The sequence below is a fragment of the Pungitius pungitius genome, chromosome 2, assembly GCF_949316345.1.
Source record: "Pungitius pungitius chromosome 2, fPunPun2.1, whole genome shotgun sequence".
NCBI lineage: Eukaryota > Metazoa > Chordata > Actinopteri > Perciformes > Gasterosteidae > Pungitius > Pungitius pungitius.
This window is the reverse complement of record NC_084901.1, coordinates 9354858-9372999: the sequence shown is the minus strand read 5'-3', so window position 1 is coordinate 9372999 and position 18142 is coordinate 9354858.

Below are 18142 nucleotides of genomic sequence, written 5' to 3'. Positions count from 1 at the left end.
TGTCGTTGTGCTCGCGTGTTTGCAAGGAAGCGCTGAGTCATTGGTGTAAAGCTAGCCAGTTCTCACACCCCTTTCCTATTGGCCCGTCGTTAAGCGCACTCTCTGGCCATTAGGCAGTCATTGGCTTTCACTGAAGATTGGCCTAAGTTACAAATTCACACATTGTATTTGTCATCGCGGGCAGGATTGGCAAATTAGATCATACCAGTATGTTAAAATAATCAAAAAGTGAAATTGTTATGGTCATCGGTTCAATTAAATCCATCAATATATATCGCTAAAAATAAAATTGCATGAATGACATCACCGTGGCAACCTGCGTGTCATCAATTATTTTGTGTCGCTTGTCCCTCTATGATGATGTCACCTGTCTTCCTCCTCGTATCCCATCATAATCCTGACCGCTTTGTCCCTTCAATGTTTTGTCCTTTCTGGAGAGGTGTTGTTCTTGGGATGACAAAAAATGCCAGTTCTGTTGAAATGGCACGTTACAAAAATTGCCAAACGATGAAATCTACACATCCAAAAGTTGCTTTTTCCGACAATAATGTGCATCCATCATGATGTGTTCAAAGATTGCCTGAAAGATGAAAATCCAACACTAATATCTCTGCTAAACCGTATAGTTTAGTTAAACACATGCTTATCTGTTCCATGAGCAGGTCTCAGGTGGAGGGATGTTCACATACATTGGCTATCAGAATCCTGTCGAAGCAATCGCCCACCAAGTGTCATCACGCGGGGCTAATCTGTGACCCGAAACGGCATCCAGGTTCCTGTAAGGATCTTCAGATCCGTGCCCACTACCAGCACTCGCCTACTGAGCCTTGGCAGAACAAAATGAACATGACCAAAAAAGAGCAGAAATAGAATTGTTGCAACAAAATAATAAACACAAATAATCTCACTGTGTGGTATTTATTCTCTTGCTCTCTCTGTGTCTCTCTCGCTCTTTTTCCCTCTCTCTCTCTCTCTCTAATTGGCAGCTTGCTTTCCTGCCGCGACGGTGATCATGCAAATGTACTGGTGCTAACCAATAGCCTGGCCCATCAAAACATTACGACGGCCATTACACAGATATGGGGCCGGCCTAACGAACATATGCTCCCGTCCCCCACCCCTCTCAATTCCTAAACTCTTATTTATGTGTTTAATTTAATGTGCAAAGGAAGAATTTCCAAAATTGAATTGGGTTTTTGTTGGTCCCTCCAGAGAGTGGCGCCGTTATAATAACATGGTAATTTTTTTACACGTCCTTATGAGAAATGAGTAAATTAATTCTTTCTGACAAGCTGTAATTATTGGGCTTGGAACAGTTGCAGCTGAACAGTTTGGGCTGTGGTAGGCTGGCAGTGAGCTGAGAGAGGAAGGAAGGAGGGGGGTAGAGAGCTGTACAGCATGAATCATACACAGAGGAAGAATGGGAAGTTAATGGCAATAGTGATTATGATAATCAGAAGGAGACGAGTGGAGACAACGGAGAGGAGACTGCTGTTGAGAGGTAAAGGAGGTCCAGAGGTATGAGGCGACAAGGTTACATAAAAGGAAGGAAGACAGAGGATTTGAAGACGGTAGAGGAGGGGAAAGGACAAGGGTGTGGGAGCTGAGGAAGCAAAGGGGTGATGGATGTAGTGAAAACTAGGAAAAGAGGAGAGGACGGAGTCCATGAAGGAGATCTGACGAAGGGGTGACGCAAAGGAAGGAGAGGATGCTATGAAAGGCGATGTTAGGGCGTGGGGGGGAGATGAGGAGGGCGGAGGAGAGCAAAGGAGTGTGAAGAGGAGTCATGCCTCCGTGTCTCACATCAGGTAGGAGGCATCCGAGGACCAGCAGCTCCTTGTGTCAAGGTCACAGCACATTAACATTCACTGTCTACTGCCTGCCAGCCGGGCCTCGTGTCTCTCTCTATCTCTTTCTCTCTCTCTCTCTCTCACACACACACACACACACTCCCAAAGTACCGGCATCTGCTCACACTTACTAAGCTTCTTCCCCTTTTTACCAAATCAAGCACAGGCATGCGTTCATACAGAAGCCTTTGAGCGTTTGCACACACACACACACACACACACACACACACACACACACACACACCACACATACAGCTTCCTCTTAGCCCCATCGTGTGCTGAATATGCAACGCTATTGATATCATGCGGCCATATCGTCGCTTCTCTATAGTTATTCACTTAGGAGGTAAAAGCACCCTCGTAGTTGTTGGGTGACTCATTTAACGATCCACTTCTGGGTGCGTGTTTGAGTGTGCGTGTGCACGTGTGCGTGAACAAACAACCGAGTGCCCATTTGTTTTTGCAGCCTTGTGAGAGCCTGTGTTTTCTCTCTGCCCGTGTGTGTCTGTGTGTGTGCGAACGTCGGGACTCGGAGGTCATAATGACAAAAGTTGCTTTTGTGCAAATCGTGGACCAAAATATACAAATGTCATGTGTTTCAAATTTGAAGAAAAAAGAACAATAGTTCCTTTTCTAAATCTTGATAATTTGTAATTCTGCTCTGCATGTGTGAAAGGTTATGTTTGTTTTAAAGCAGCCATGTGAGAGTGAGACTGTAGGTGTGTGTGTGTGTGTGTGTGTGTCCTTCCAGAAACCCTTCCTGTTTATTTGCCGAGCGTGTTCCATTTTGTCCTGTGCTGTTAAATGTTTCATCCTAGCAAAAGCATGATGGGACCCCCTGGGGATGAGGCATCTGCCCAGCCTGGCCACATGCTGAATTATACATAACAGCAAAGGACAGTGTGTGTGACTGTGTGTGAGAGAGAGAGAGAGAGAGAGAGAGAGAGACAGCATTTGTAGTGTCATCGAAAGAAGTGTCCACTTTGTTGCGTGACTTTGTTTCAGATCCGCAATGAACTGTCTTCAGTTGTTTATTGTTTGTCATGTTCTCTGGTGTATGTGTGTGTGTGTGTGTGTGTGTGTGTGTGTGTGTGTGTGTGTGTGTGTGTGTGTGTGTGTGTGTGTATGATAGTTAAATGTACTATGTAAAGATACTTCCTTTTCAGAATCAGACAGTTGACCAGCACCAGACCTGCTGTATCTCACCCCTGAGGGCTCAGGCTAGCTGACAAAGAGGAAAAACAATTAGTTCTGGATTGTCCTAATTATAAAAGAGGCATCTTAAATGTTTCATTTTCTCTGTTTTTTTCTGCTGTTAAATGGCTGTACCTGACCTGGAGAGGCTATTTGGGGAGAATTACCTTTTCCAAACCACACAAAGACTCTACCGTACAAGGCACAGAAAGCTTCGGTCAAACGTGGTCGGGAACATTTGGACCATGACCCAAACCACAGATAGTCATTTCTTACAACTATGATACTGTAGTCCGAGCTTTGAAACCTTTTCAGCATAACCCCCCCCCGTTCTTCTTCGGCCATAATGCTGATTGCTGATTATATTTTTCATTTTTTTACTATCCAAACAATCAAAGGTTAAACAAGCGAGTGTGTTCTGCACCTGAGGTCTTACTCCTGTGGAAAGCCCCCACCGTCTCCACATGCAAATGAGGCCGCTGTTAACCCCAATCACAGAGGTCGCCGAGTACGCATCAATCCCACATACCCGCCTGCACCACAAACACAAAGGCTCCTGCCCCTCTGCGGGGCCCCGCACGTAATTACCGGGAGCCAGAGGCAGAGAGGGGCCGAGGCGTGTGTGATGATGATGATGATGATGATGTGCCGCCACGGGAGGGAGGCTTTGCACGCCGGCGTCAAGTGCAAAGCGCCCATCTCCGACCACGCCCCCTCCGTCCGAAAACGCACGCGGGCGCATCGGCGTGACAGGTAAATACGGTGCGAGATTGCGCAAGACTCCCCGGCAGTCTCTGGTAGTGACTGACCTCTCTGCTCCACCAGGGAGGAGGGGGGGGGTCACGTACCAATGTTGAAAAGCCCTTAAAGGCAGATAAAAACCACCAGGATTTGACTTGGCCTGGATAATAATGTCTTTCACTACTGTCAAATGACCAAATGCACAATAGCTCCGTCTGTACTGTTCGCTTCCATACAGCGGAAGATGTGGTTGTACGGCGATGTCAGGCTGCTGCCACGTGACTTCTCCCTTGTGACTGTAATGGAAATGGAAATTAGTTTTTGGTCACTAGCCTTGGATATTCAATGATAACAGATAAAAGATGAGGCCTTTGACCTCTGCCCTGTGGTCCAGTACAGCCTTCTCCCAGTATTCATTGTCTACATTTAAAACATGTCGTCCCTCACATGTTGTTTGCAATCCACTTGACTCCGGGCGCAATGTGTGGGGCAGTGTGTGTGTGTGTGTGTGTGTGTATATATATCTGTGTTTGTGTGATTCATCCGCGCATGCCAGTGTACGTGTACAGTGTATGCGGCGCGAAAGGCCTTCCACTGGAGGGGCCTTGACCATGAAAGGAGCATCCAAGCAGTGCTTTCTGGTGGTCACCTTTACATCATCACGCGCTCCCCCCTGCAGACAAAGTGACGTCTTTCAGTTAAAATGTGATTGGAAGACAACGATCTTTCGGCATTGAATGACAATGCCAATCCCTGTTCCCACCCTTGTCTCGGCGTAAACCGGTTAAAAGCTGCCAATGGACCCTGTATTCGATAAATTTTGAACGATTAGGTCTGCCAAGCCGTATTAGGTCTGTGGTCCATCAGCCTTTGTGGACCAAATAGCCCGAAGGTGCTTCTGTCCTCTTCCTAACTCGTTTCTGCACGGAGGCCTTCTGAGATTTTTGTCTGAAACAGTGAATTCCACGGTCCATTCATTGGCATAAAAGGAACATATTTTACTGTTCATGGTTCTTTTCTTCTTCATAAGCAGTCCATATGATGTGTGACTTAATGAATGAGGCGTCTGTCTATCCTTTAGAAAGTCAGAGGCAGCTCTATGTCAGGGTGAAGCTTTCTTTCATTACAGCTGGTGTATAAGCAAGAGTGTATTTAAGGTACCTACGACCACCACTACAAAGCAATCTGGGTGCTTTGGTTGCGACTCCGCTGATGAGGCAGATCCAGGAAAAGACTTTTGATCATCAGCTGCATGAACCGGTCGGAAAAGTGGGAAAAATACTTGATTTCCATTTCAATATCAATATCATATTTATTGGCCTTGTGTGCTTATGCAAACGTAGAATTGATTCACACTGTTTGTCGCATACATACAAATAAACAAGAAAAATAATGAACACACAAAGACAAAATAAAAAGTACAATGTTTGTAAGTATAGACATTTAAATATATTTCCCAAATGTAGATAAAAATATGTGAATAAACTACTGAGGTGATAAAGAGCAAATGGGGGGCAGGTGCCGTCTGACGGATTAGCTGTTAGCTGTTCATCAGAGGCGGCCTGAGGGAGTGGTCTTGGCATGCAGGGGCTCTTAGGCCGCTTCTAGAAGGGCGGATTCAGGACAGGTTGTGTCCAGCGTGTGCAGGCATCTCTCTCTGCTGGCACAGGAAGTACAACCTCTGCTGGGGCTTCTCCTGGTGGTGTCCATGTTGAAGGCCCATTTCAGATCCAGGGAGTTCTTGGACCCCAGAAACCTGAAGGTCGGCGCAGCAAACGCAGTGTTATTGAGTATAGTGATGGGGACAGTTTTGGAGGGGTCATTTGGGCTTGTTAAACTCCAGGTTGTCCAGCCCACAGAACACAGAACAACCTGGAGCTCTCTCTTAAAAAGATACTCACATCATGTACACATCAACAAACAAGACCCATTTAAACAAAAACTCTTAATCGTCTTAATCTTCTCTAGCCATGTTCATGAAAAAGTAGTACTGAACTAAACTGAACTGAAAGTGTTTCATGCAAACACTTTGATCGAATTACGTCGATTTTAACGACAATAAAATGTTCTCAATTCTTTTTTTTCATCGCTAAGAAAGTTCGAGAGACGCAGTCAATAAAAGACTCCCCGCCGTGCTCACTGGAGCTCAGCCAACGCACGTTTGAGGTCTCCCTCTGCTCTCCCACGAAGCGCTGGTCGTGTCCTCCTGGGGACCAAGACAAACGGGGCTGTGTCAATTCATCCGAGTGTTCTCGAAGGAGAAGCGGCGTGTGATCTCAGTACCTCTAGGTCATCTTAACCCGCGGCCCCTCCCTCCTTTACCTTACCCGCAGATACAAAACTCAACACAAGTAACATCAGACTGGAGAAGTGATACACCTCTCATATGGTATATGCATAACAAACCTTCAAATGCATTCATCTGTGACAGAGGTAAGCCCACAGCCACGCAGTCTCCTGTAAGGGTTTTACCACACCATCCCCCTTAGGGACCTGACTGTCACGCATGAGACGGTGTGAAAGACGTCAAGGTGTTCCCACTTCCTGTCCAACTATTCGTCCCCCCCCCCCCCTCCTCGCCCCCAAGGCCCGCTCCCCGGCAAAACAAAAGCGGCGTCGGGCGATGAGAAGGTGCCCATTGAGGACAGCAAAAGAGTGACAGAGAGCTCCTCTCCTCCACAACGGGCCCCAGAGCAGCCTGGGTGAGCCGGGCTGCCATTATCCCCCCCGTCCCTCTGTGATGAGGGAGAAGAAAGGCGGACGTGAGAGAGAGAGAGAGAGAGAGAGCGAGAGAAAGAGAAAGAACAGATGAGGGGAGGAAGAAAAGAAAGAGGCGTTTGATAGAGCTGTGTGGAGACTGTGTGTGAATGAGGCACTGAAGGGCAGCCATTGTCTCGCCGCGACCTCAATTTGGTACTGTACGCTCCTCTTTTTACTGCACTGTCTCCAGCCACAATGCCTCCTTTCTCCTCCGCACTGCTCCCTCTCTCTCTCTCTCTTAAAGAAATAGGGGGATTAGGGCCCACTGAGGGAAACTGCGTGTCTAGATTGCCAACTATCATGATTCCTCGCGACGTGACGAGACGGCAGCGGGGGATTTCTCGCCGACGTTCATTCATTCTACGGCGGCTTTTGGCTTTTTTTTCCTTCTTTTCTTTTCACGGTTAACTCCAACTTCCAATATCATTGTCACCTGTTGGAGCCTATGCAGAAAAACTAAAGTGTGTTATTTTGGACGGGAGGGAGGTGTGGGAGCGAAAAGCGAGAGAGTTCCAGCGCAGCTGTACTTCCTGTTTACCCAGGCCTTGTTTGAGACAGAGGGAAGGAACAGGGCCCACATTCATCTTGTCTTTTGTACCTCCGCTGACCCCCTCTTTCCTCTCCCCTCCTCCCTCAGTTCCTTCTCCCTGTCCTCTTAGCTCTTTCTCTCGCTCTCTCCCCCCCTTCCTCCTTGTCTCTCGCCGACGGACTGCCTTGAACTCAGGAGGACGAGCCCCACATGGCAGCGTGTGGTGCTACTCGTCGGCCACACCTTTCGGGGGCCCGAGGCTGATTTGGGAGCGGACATCATTGTAAAAATGTTCACGCTGGCAGCTATAACAACACATTTGGAGCACAGATATGACAGAGAGAAGAGATCAGGAGAGGGAGAAGAAACAGAACGAGGAGGCAGAGGCAACTTTTGAAGGAAGTCGTTAAACTTTCTTTCTCCTTTATCATTTATCTCTTCACACCAGTAGATAGAGCGTGAATATACATACACACACACACACACTCACACACACACACGGCTCTATTGGCCAACCCGGAAGCTTTGATGAGCAAACGGACAGTAACTGTACGCCAAAGCAGACCTTGGAGACTCGCTGCGAGTGACACAAAGGGAGAGGGAGAGAGAGGGAGAGAGAGAGAGAGAGAGAAACAAAGCAGACTCCAGTTGTTTGTTCCGCCCACCAGAGCCGAGCCCCCCCCCCCCCCCCCCCACCCCCCACCCTCCCCCCCGACCTCTTCTTTGTGCATTCGGACATCAAACTGAGGCGGCGTGGAAGATGCACTAGATTAAAAGGATTGTTTCTGTGTCTGCTGTAGTCGTTCACAGGGACGCCTATGAACAAAGTTACAAACCTCTGGTCCCACACACACACACACACACACACGTGCGCAGAGACAGATGCAAACGGATGCTTATGCATGCGTCTTTCATCTGCGTGCTGTTTGTTGCGCTGACAGTCCGTCGGTCTGCAGTCAATCATTAAGCGGCGGAATGCCACCGGATGACAAAGTGTAGGAAACGGACCCGAGGGGCCGGGTGTTTACAGGGAGCCGAAATATTCAAACAAGTTCCTCGGGCTCTAATGCCTCGCGGGCTTTTTGTTTTCTTATAATGAGAACCTGAATAGAATGCAACTCCTCACTGTTTCTGATTTCACGCTCCGTGCGCGTACTGCGCTTTGATATATGCGTTTCATATCAGATTTTAACCTTCTCTTTCCTCCAAACGTCTGTCGTGTAGGCCGAGGAAGAACCAAAGAAATAATCGAACGCATGCTTTCTTCTGTTTGGGTTTCAGGATGAATTTTGCACTCGTCCTTAATGAGAGTCCTTGTGCCCCCTTAGTCGCGCACACAGGACTGTTTACCCCTGTGCTTTTAGCATTGAGATGATCGACTGCGAGAGAGCGAGCACCCTGCTATTGAAACCGCCGGCCGCTTCCTAGGGTCGAGCGTCCCCCCCCCGCTCAAGTGTCCTGGAGCGAGACGCCGTGTCCCCGCGCGGCTCCTCGGCTGACCCGTCTCCGAGGATCCATCTATGGCCTGTTGTGTTGCTGTTTTTGTCTTTCTCCACCGAGGAGGTCAGCGCACGGGGTCAGCTTTGGAACGGCGCCCCTGGGAGGCGGTAGGTCTGCTGGAGGACAACGCATCGACCACACGAGAGAGCATCAAACCCGCGACCCTTGAAAACCCATGTTTGCTTGCAGCGGTTTGATCGCTCTCTTCACACAAAGCGGAGGTCGTAGGTCGACTCTCACAGCGCCACTTCAACTCTGTTGTCCAACAGGTTGTGGACTTTTTGTCAGCAACAACAACTTTCTATCTCCAAAAGCAAACTTTGTCCGAGATAAACTAGACTTCTTTTTTGATTCTACAAGTCATCAGCAAAAGGGAAATTCACAGCCATGACAGCAGAGGAGTTGCTAAGGAGTCAGGAGTATTTTGTTCAAAAAGAATTACTGTCAAATTTCTAAATGTTACGGGTCCCAGGAATGGTACCACGGCAACAAAAATGATTAATCTGTAAGACGGATAAAGTTCAGCAGCAAAAATGACACAAGGCGTTCATTTACACTTGTTGTGAGTTTACACATTACGTATTTATACTGTAGAAATGACGGCACAGACCCTTCAAATGAGCGTGTACGTGTAGTAGTTTTTAACAATAGGGAGCATTGGCCATTTACATGAGCACTAACCGGTAGGACAGATAATGTCTCATGTCAAGGAAACTGTGTTGGTCAGGTTGTCTTGTGTCTGTCTCGTGAGTTCCTGTTTTATTTTGAAAATCAACCTTCCTCTTGTTTCGGGCAACTTGCTCCTTCCCCCTGTGTGCCGGTCTGACTGTCTGCCCTGGCCCTGATTGTTTCCAACTGTGCCCCTGCCCTGTGTGTGTGTGTGTGTGTGTGTATATTGTCTGAGTCTCCCTTTGTCCTTTGTCCTGTGCCAGTTTGTCGTTGTATCCTGTTCAGCTCAGTGTTTATGTTCTAGAGCTCTTCTTTGTTCTTAGGTTTTGGTACAGGGCTTTTCTTGCCCTTTTTCTCAATAAACTTTGATTTTTTTGGAACCTCGTCTAGTGAGTCGGGCGTTTGGGTTCAGGGCCGTTGTCCGCTCGTGACACACAGTTTAGCAGCAAAAGTGACACAAGGTGTTACACTTGAGCAGGAGTCGCGCCCTAAAACAACCAGACAGTATGCTCTTGAGGCATTGCAACCCTTTCCTGTCCCTCTATACGTTCAAATGACATTCTGTGAATATTATATTGTGTTCTACATATTCAAAATTTCCACAAATACCGAATGAAATCATACATTTCCATCAATGTGGTTACATTTTCTAGGTGTGCCACATAAGCAACATCTTTTTTTCATCCCCTTGATCGCTGCATTCCCAAACTCTCCTTTGGACTCCAAATTCCAATCATTTTTCATTAAACGCACAAATACATCATCCTTGATGGTGTCCTTTGTTAAGCACAGCCTTCTCTTTGGCTAAAAAGCACACTCTCTTGAGTTCCCCCCCCATGTAATGAAGATTGAAGATTAAACAACAGGAAGGAGCCATTATTTTTGTCTGGGTATTAAAGTACCATCAATCTCACTTAATCACCTCCCTAATATCTCCTCGGACGCCAGCAGAAAGCTGCTCCGCAGCTCAAGGTTAACGGGCTTTGTTCGGTGGAGTAGAGGCAGCGAGCGGATGCGGGGAGCCGTTCCGCCGCGTCTGGGGATCGCTCCGCCGGGCGGACGCAGATTGCCGTGGCGGCGGGGAGTGCCGGGCCAGGGGGTCGGCCCGGTGAGAGAGAGGAGGGCCATTGTTTGGTCTGTAATTATCTCGGCCTGCTTATTGGTTCGCTGGTTTCCTACGGGGCCGGTGGGGGGGGGGGGAGGCAGGGGGCCCGTGGTTGTGCCGTTGCAGCCTCGGTACAGGTGGCATTGCTCAACCTTGATGGCTGACAACAGCCGCCGCGCTACCGTGTGTGCTTTTAATGTGGTAATTGATGCACTGTGGCGAACTGTGACCGGCTCGCAAAGAGCCCCCACGATGTCGGGGGCTGACTATATGCAGCTCGTGATTAAACGCTGGTCATCACGCATGCAAAGTGTTTATTTAATGAGCAGAATGTGGACTCACTCTGCGCCTGTTTTTAAGGGAAACAAGAGTCCAAAACCCACAGTTTAAGGGATTATCAAATAAAAAAAGGGATATCCAGAGGGGAAGTGGAGTAGTTTTGCAATTCTGAATCAATTCTGAATCATTAAATTCCAAGGACTTGAGTGACGGGACGACGTCTCCACCCCGAGAACCGTTGTGGCTAGAGATGCTTACAGGTTGCTGTTTATTATTAGCATTTTAGTCCACTAATCATTGCAGCTTCACTGCTGTTTACAGTATCAAATAAATCCCATTATGTACCAAGATCAGTTACTTTCACTTTAACATGGCCTTCAAATGCAGTCATGAGATTTGTTTAAATGCTTTTTGGACTTTTCGTTTAATCTGTTTTTTTTTGTTGCTGTGATTAAGAGCTCCATTTGTGCGATGTCAAGCTGTTGTTTATTGGCGAGGAGGAGCTTGGGATACAGTGGAAAGTTCCACAACCAGCTAGTGAAAGGACCAATAACAGCCATGCAGCCGGACACGATGATCTCCTCTGATGGCGTCCATGTGAGCCCACAGCGGTTCAACCACTTCCCCTTCCGCGGACACGGCTCAAGTAACCACGGAAACCATCTATAAAGGAGCCAAATAAACGGATGGGGGATCGAACGCTCCGGTGGAGCTCCCATTGATCTACTGCAGCGGAGACGGAGAGGAATAGTGATGTGTGCGGGGCCTCGATCGAGGCTCATCTCCACTGACCAAATTCACTCTATTTTTATTTTGAACGCCGGCTGGCAACTTTTTAATATGTTAATGTCATTGAGTCCATTGGTCAGAAGAACAATATATGCTACATTAGCATAAGACGCTGTGACCTCAGTGAGTTCTTTTGGCTGTGGGTTCGGCGTCGCCATGATAAAACACTTACAACGTTCTGCAATCCAGCCTGTGGCCCAAAAGTATATGGAACCATATCCAAGCCAAAAGTTGGTTTACATCATCTGTGGCCTGTTATAAAATGCATCATTACGTGCCTTTATATTCATAATATGTAAAGAAATCAAACAAATACCAGTGCAAATATCATCATATTTTGATTTAAAAAAAAGGCAAATCTATGTCCCATGATTATCTTAATCAAATCAGCTTGATTTCCTGGTAGTGTGGTGCGTTTTCTTTTGGGAGAAACAGGAACCCTTTGTGTCACAGTTTTCCAATTCTAGTCTCTTATTTGTATCTGGGGCACCACTGATTTGAGCTAAATTGAAGATGTGATGGTTTTTCAGAATAACTCATTAATTACATTTACCCGCTCTTGGAGTGTTGCTTTTCAACGCGGTATACTAGCAATGCTCCAGTAGCAACACGTCCGACCAAAACAAAACAATATCACTCGTGGCATCATGACCGCGTGGTAAAAGGAACAAGCCTCACCTGACCCCAAATCTCAGTGCTGATTGTACACGTATGACCAGCAGCACGTTATCATGAGAAGAATTGGCATCAACAATGTCTCTAATACAGCGGATTTCATTGGCTGACTGTGCTGTTTATTAGGTTTGTGCACTTTGTAAAGCCGGAGTAATAAGGGATGCTACTGTCACATGAACACACACGCGCACAGCAGACATCCCGCACACAGACGTGGACACGCATACGGCCGAGGACGCGGTGGCAGGCCTCTCGTTATTTTTTTCTTTTTCCTTTCTTGTTCTGCCCCGCCCCCCCCCCCCCCCCCCCCCCGTGCGTCTTTTAAGTGTGTTGAAAATCTTGCGTTGGGCCATCACAGCAGTGCCTGAACCCTTAATGGCTTTACAGCTGGTTAGTTAGTTTCAGCCCGCTCAGGAGGAGGCTCCGCGGGCGGGCGCCTGTGCGTGCGCGTGTTGCCGCTGTCCATTCTGAAGAATAAGCTGGAAGGCGCTCGGGAGTGCGCCGGTGGGAGTAATGCTTCCGCATGAAATGCCTTTTAAAACACACTACACACCACCGTATGTAGCACGGATTGACACAAACACACACACACACACACACGCGCGGGTAGTGAACCAGCATGTCGATAGTCATCTCTCTCTATGCCTCTCTCTGGGAGTCCGGTGAGGCCTGGCCTAATTGAGCTGGCCTCAGGAAGCCCATCATTAGCCCCTCTGCTCCGGTCACACATGGCCACCAGATGTGAGTCCAGCCACAGTGAAACGCAGAGGGCCGCTCTCTTCCCGTCTCTCGTCTCCACCGTTTTCCCTCCCCTCCACCAGCCTCACTCTCTGTCACCGTCCGGCCTAATAATCTGGCTTTTGTTTCCGCGCGCCCATTGTTCGCTGAGCCCACCGCTGCCCCGCCGAAAGAGAAGTCATCGGGGGCCTGAATGGGATGCTTTGTGCCGACAATAGACAGAAATCGGAGACGGAGACTGCATATTGAGGGAGGGAGGGAGGGAGAAGGGGGGAGGAAGAGGAAGGTTGCCCTGTGAGGATTTCAATGCCCCCTCTGGAATTTTTATGGCTTGTTTTTGCCGTTTCAGAAGTCAGTGTCGTGGGGCCGTGACATATACATTTCACCTTTCTCACCTCCGTGTACCTGACTGCCCACTGCCAGATGCAGCTCATGACTGGACCCCTGTGTCAATGCATGTTATTGTAAAAGTATTCTCTTGAGAGCCAAGTGACCTCACAGAGATTTACTTTTACTATTTCCACACAAAGAGTTATCATTCGACATGCCATTTTCTCGTTATCTTATCTTGTCTCTCGTTGTCCATTGTTTTACTGTCCTTTGTTACGCACCAACTGACATGTCAAATTCCTTGTATTCCCTGTCTAACATTTTTAGCAATACATTTTCCTGATTAGTCTGAGTGGCGAGGTTGGATCCATAGGCCTTTGGCATTTGACTTTAAATGGAACTCAATGTTCCCCAGGAAAATGCTTTTAGACCATACTGAACACGGCAAAAATCATGTAATTATCGAATCACGTAAACCCGAAGCCACGAGCACTAACACTCAACTCATGTGCCATTCACACTCCTGGGAGGGCCCTCCACGAGATCCAGTCTGCAGGGATGTGCACGAGAGCACCAAGGAGGTCAGCGGGCCGATGCGGGCCGATGGCCCCGGATGTCCGTGGTGCTGTTGCTCTGTAGGGCTCCCGGTGTCCCTCTGGGAACCTTTCTGCAGCACAGCGTCCGGTCCTCACATGGAAGCCACATTTCTAAAGCGTTTGGACAGTGGTTGTGCTTTTTCCACGCACGTTTAGATGTGACCACGGACGCATCGGGCACGTTTTGTCACCTCCTACGTCCATGTTCAAAGTATAGTTATAATAATAATAATAATAACAATAGATTTTATTTGTAATGCACTTAACATTTGAAACAAATCCCAAAGTGCTACAGTTAAGGTCATAAAAACATCATAAAAACATCAATATAAAACAGATAATGCATAAAAGCTTAATTAAAACCAATAAGTTCTACTGAAAAGATTTGTTTTTAATTCTTTTTTAAAAGTCTCAGTGTTTTGAGGAGCCCTTAGATGGTCGGGGAGGGCATTCCAAATCCGAGGTAGTTACAGTTACACAGTACAGCTTTCATTTGCGATTTCATTTGCTCAGGCATTTATCCGGTTGCCTGCCAGTCCGCTGCGTTCTCATGAACAAGATATCTCAGGAATGCCTTGAATGAATTTCTTCAAATTTTAGACAAACGTCAACTTTGACTTGATGATGAGCTGATTAGATATGGGCGGTCAAAGGTCAAGGACCCTGTGACACCAGTCCCTTTCTTTTCTCGTGATACCCCGGGAACACCTTGAACACATTTTCTTCATCTTATTGGATTTTGTTGGTTGTTCGGAGACGATTGTCCCAATTTAACACGGAAGCCCGAACGGAACAGACATGGTGGTCGTAGGAGTATCCTAGTCTCAGACAACGTCTCTATCTTAAAGTGATGATTGGATTAGCACTGCAACACTAAAAGTGTCGGATGGCATAGAGATCTCACATATTGAACCTGGGAAGAACCTTTAATGCCAGATACACTGGGAGCTTTCTTGTCAAATCTGTGAAAAAGCCTCCATATTATTTCCATAGGTTGGAACGAACTCTATCATCCCAAAGTCAGCATCTTGCACCACTAAGCGGCTGGGTCCAAACCATAAAAACCCCACTAAAAGTACACAACTTCGTACAAGAGTGGCCATATAACCATGTGACGCAATGTAAAGGTGTACAGCAGGCTGCACTAAAGCACTGGTTCCGTCACTTTGTCCACTGTGTTGTCCAACTGTAAAAATGTCTTCATTCGTCCCCCATGCTCGTGTGCATGCGAGCGTGCAGGTCAAAATGTGGAAGCGTGGCAATGCGTGATACATTGCGACGGCTGGCCTCATTTGGGACAAATGTAATTATCACGCGCGGCTGAGATTTTTCTTATTATTGAAAAGTTAAGTCGCTAATCTGTGAAGTTGTTCCTCAGCTGAATTAATTCAATTATACGGCAGCATGAGTGGATTGGTTTGACGTTTCTGTCTGTGTTCCTCCTTCTTTCTGTGTGTGTGTGTGTGTGTGTGTGTGTGTGTGTGTGTGTGCCCGCCATTGTATAATGTGCATATGTGTGCGCATGTGTTTTGATATTAATGTGCATTAATGCGAGAGTGTCTCCGACATGCTGTACCGTGCGGGTTTGTGTATGAGTGTATTTGTGCGAGGGGCTGGGTGTGTGGAAATGTGCGAGAATGGAAGCCATGTTTTTCGACTCCCACTGGATCAAGGCCTTTTATAATCCACTGAGCCGACATAATTCCACCCCACTTACAATGGATTTGTCTCTGCTTTGTCTTCTCATTATTGTTCTCCTTCGCATGATAAGCTGCTTCATGATTCCATTAGCATTCTCTTTTAGCCACCATGCTATAGGCACCATTATTCCAACTCTCAACAGCTGTGGAATTACAACTTTTTACTCACTTGGTTTGACTTGCTGAAGGACGAATGGGGAAAAATGTCATTGTTGTACTCGGAAAGACACAATAGACTGTCTTTACAGTGCAATGTAGTGTTTCAGATAAATCATTTCATCTCATCATGTCATCATGCTGCATGTGTATTTACGAGAGCACGAAAAAATCAAAGAAATGAAAGGTCTTGGTAGTAACTTTAAGAACATATGCCGTTTTCAAACAGCAAATAGTGCAGACCGAACATAAGCGGATATTGACCGACGCACAAGTCCGTATTTCCCACTTCAGTGAGTCAATTGCTGGTTTGGTCTCTAACTCAAACCCCAACCATTGGCTTTCACCAACTATATAGGCTTCCCCCTTGAATGAATCAACTTGGGGTTAAACGCTACGTTTGAAAGGTACATATTAACCTGGAAGACACCTTTGGCCAATCTGGTCTGTAAACGTCTCCCTTTGCATCTCTCCTTGTGTCTCCCTGGCCCTGTCAGACATGCTAATGCTATCGATCCTTATTGGAGACGCTCCAGAACCATGTACAGATGAGAAGACAATGCTTACAGCGACCCATGGATTTCTCCCTGGTGCTCTGAGAGGTGTGTTGCAGGCTTTATCAGAGTTCATGGGGTTCTCACCATCTGTTGTCCTACACACTGTATTGACGGTCTCCCCTTGGCTCTGTCTGCTTTTATGAGAGAGAATGGCAAATCTTAATGTATGAGCTCAATGCGTGTGTGTGTGTGTGCGTGCCTGATTGAGATGTGCGTCTTTACCTTGGATCACAAATGTTTCCTATATATTTAATTTAGGAAATATTTCTAATTGCATGCAATATGTTTTTATTATTATTATTTAATCAGTATGATTTAATTTGGCATTCAAGTTTGCAACAAAGGTTGTGTAGTTCATTTATCTAATGTTGGCGTCGCCGACAATGCAACTGCATAGTCAAGGTTGGCAGAGATGGTTGCCGTGACGACGCTGGCAAACAATCTCTCCGATCTGTGTGCACTCTCTCTCTCTCCTTCTCTCTCTCTCTCTGTCTCTTGCTGTGTCTCTGTCCTCCATCAGAGGAAGGGAGCCTTTTTTAGGCCGAGTAGCACAGAGAGAGCAGCTCATTTCTCCTGTTTTTTTCCGGGTAGAGTGGTGGATATTGATCGAGAATCGAACCCCATGCCGCTGCGTGCATAGGCCTAATGTTCTTGCAACCCGAACTAGAAGGAGATGGACAGAAAAAGGAGGAACAAAAAATTATATGTTTAGGGATGGTGTGAAGAAACAACACCTCGCGCTCGCCATAGAGCAGTCACATGAGCGCATTGGGTAGATACATGTAGGGGCGTGCACAAGCGCACGGTGAGCCTCACCTGCTTAGCCCCGCCTCCGCCTGTCACGCTGGGGTTGAGCAGTTACGTGAAACATGTTGAGCCCTCTCAGGTAATTACGTCTCTGTGCTAATGTCTAATTAGACCGCTCCGAGGGGACTCATCTGCACTGCATTCATTAATAGAGTCAATCCTCCACCTACATGCACACACATACACACACACACACGTACAAAGGCAAACACATCCAACGCCATTGACTCGCTTCAACAGGTTTGCTTGTATGTGGTTTTGTTTTGGTGGTGGGGGATCAATGAGGCCTTCACACTGCCGCTAGCTGAGTGACTGTTTGTGTGTGCAGTCTGACACACATGTAAACACCTCGACTAGGGATGATTAGCTTGCTAATGCTATCTGTCACGGCTGTTTCGTGTCAATATTTGTGGGTACATCGTGCGCGAGGGGAAGTGGGTGAAGACCTCTGACTGCGTGGGAAGAAGTTTGGTAACGGAGCATTTGTTGTTGAGCTAAATCGATCCATTGAACGTTTTGATGATTCAATAATTCATTCAAGTCATTTTTTCTTGGAGCAACGCTCAGAACAATGCCTCTGAAATATGGGCGAATTTGTCATTTGTCTTTCTAGCCTTTTTAGGCTTTCACAATGTTTTTTGGAATCATCTTAGGGTATTTGATTGACTTTTCTAATTCTAATACTGGAGGATGCTTCCACCTCTTTGGGCCTCCAAGGCATTGTTCTATTGAAACAAGGGAGAAAGTTCACACACACTGTTGCCAGTTTAGGACGTTTTCTGCCCAATTGTGCTATTATTTATTCTGACTCCGAGAAAAACTAAACTTATGTGATTTTAATTAATTTACTACTGTTTACTACTGTTTCATTACCTCCCTGTTGATGGTGATGTTCAACGAAAATGGATTCAGGCGATCAGGCGGGATGACGGACCAAACTAGCATTAAAAAGGGGAGCACTCATATATCTGATGGTCGGACACCGGCGCTGTGTGCCCTAGCCCTTTTCCTTGGAACGATTTCACCGCTAAAAGGAAAAAGGGAGCCTGTGATTGAGCGGTGCCAAAAACGGCAGCTGTTGACGTCTGCATTCGGCTTTAACATTATTGACGCTACACACAAGACGACGTTCACTTGGACAACCATACAGAACACATTGATACCATA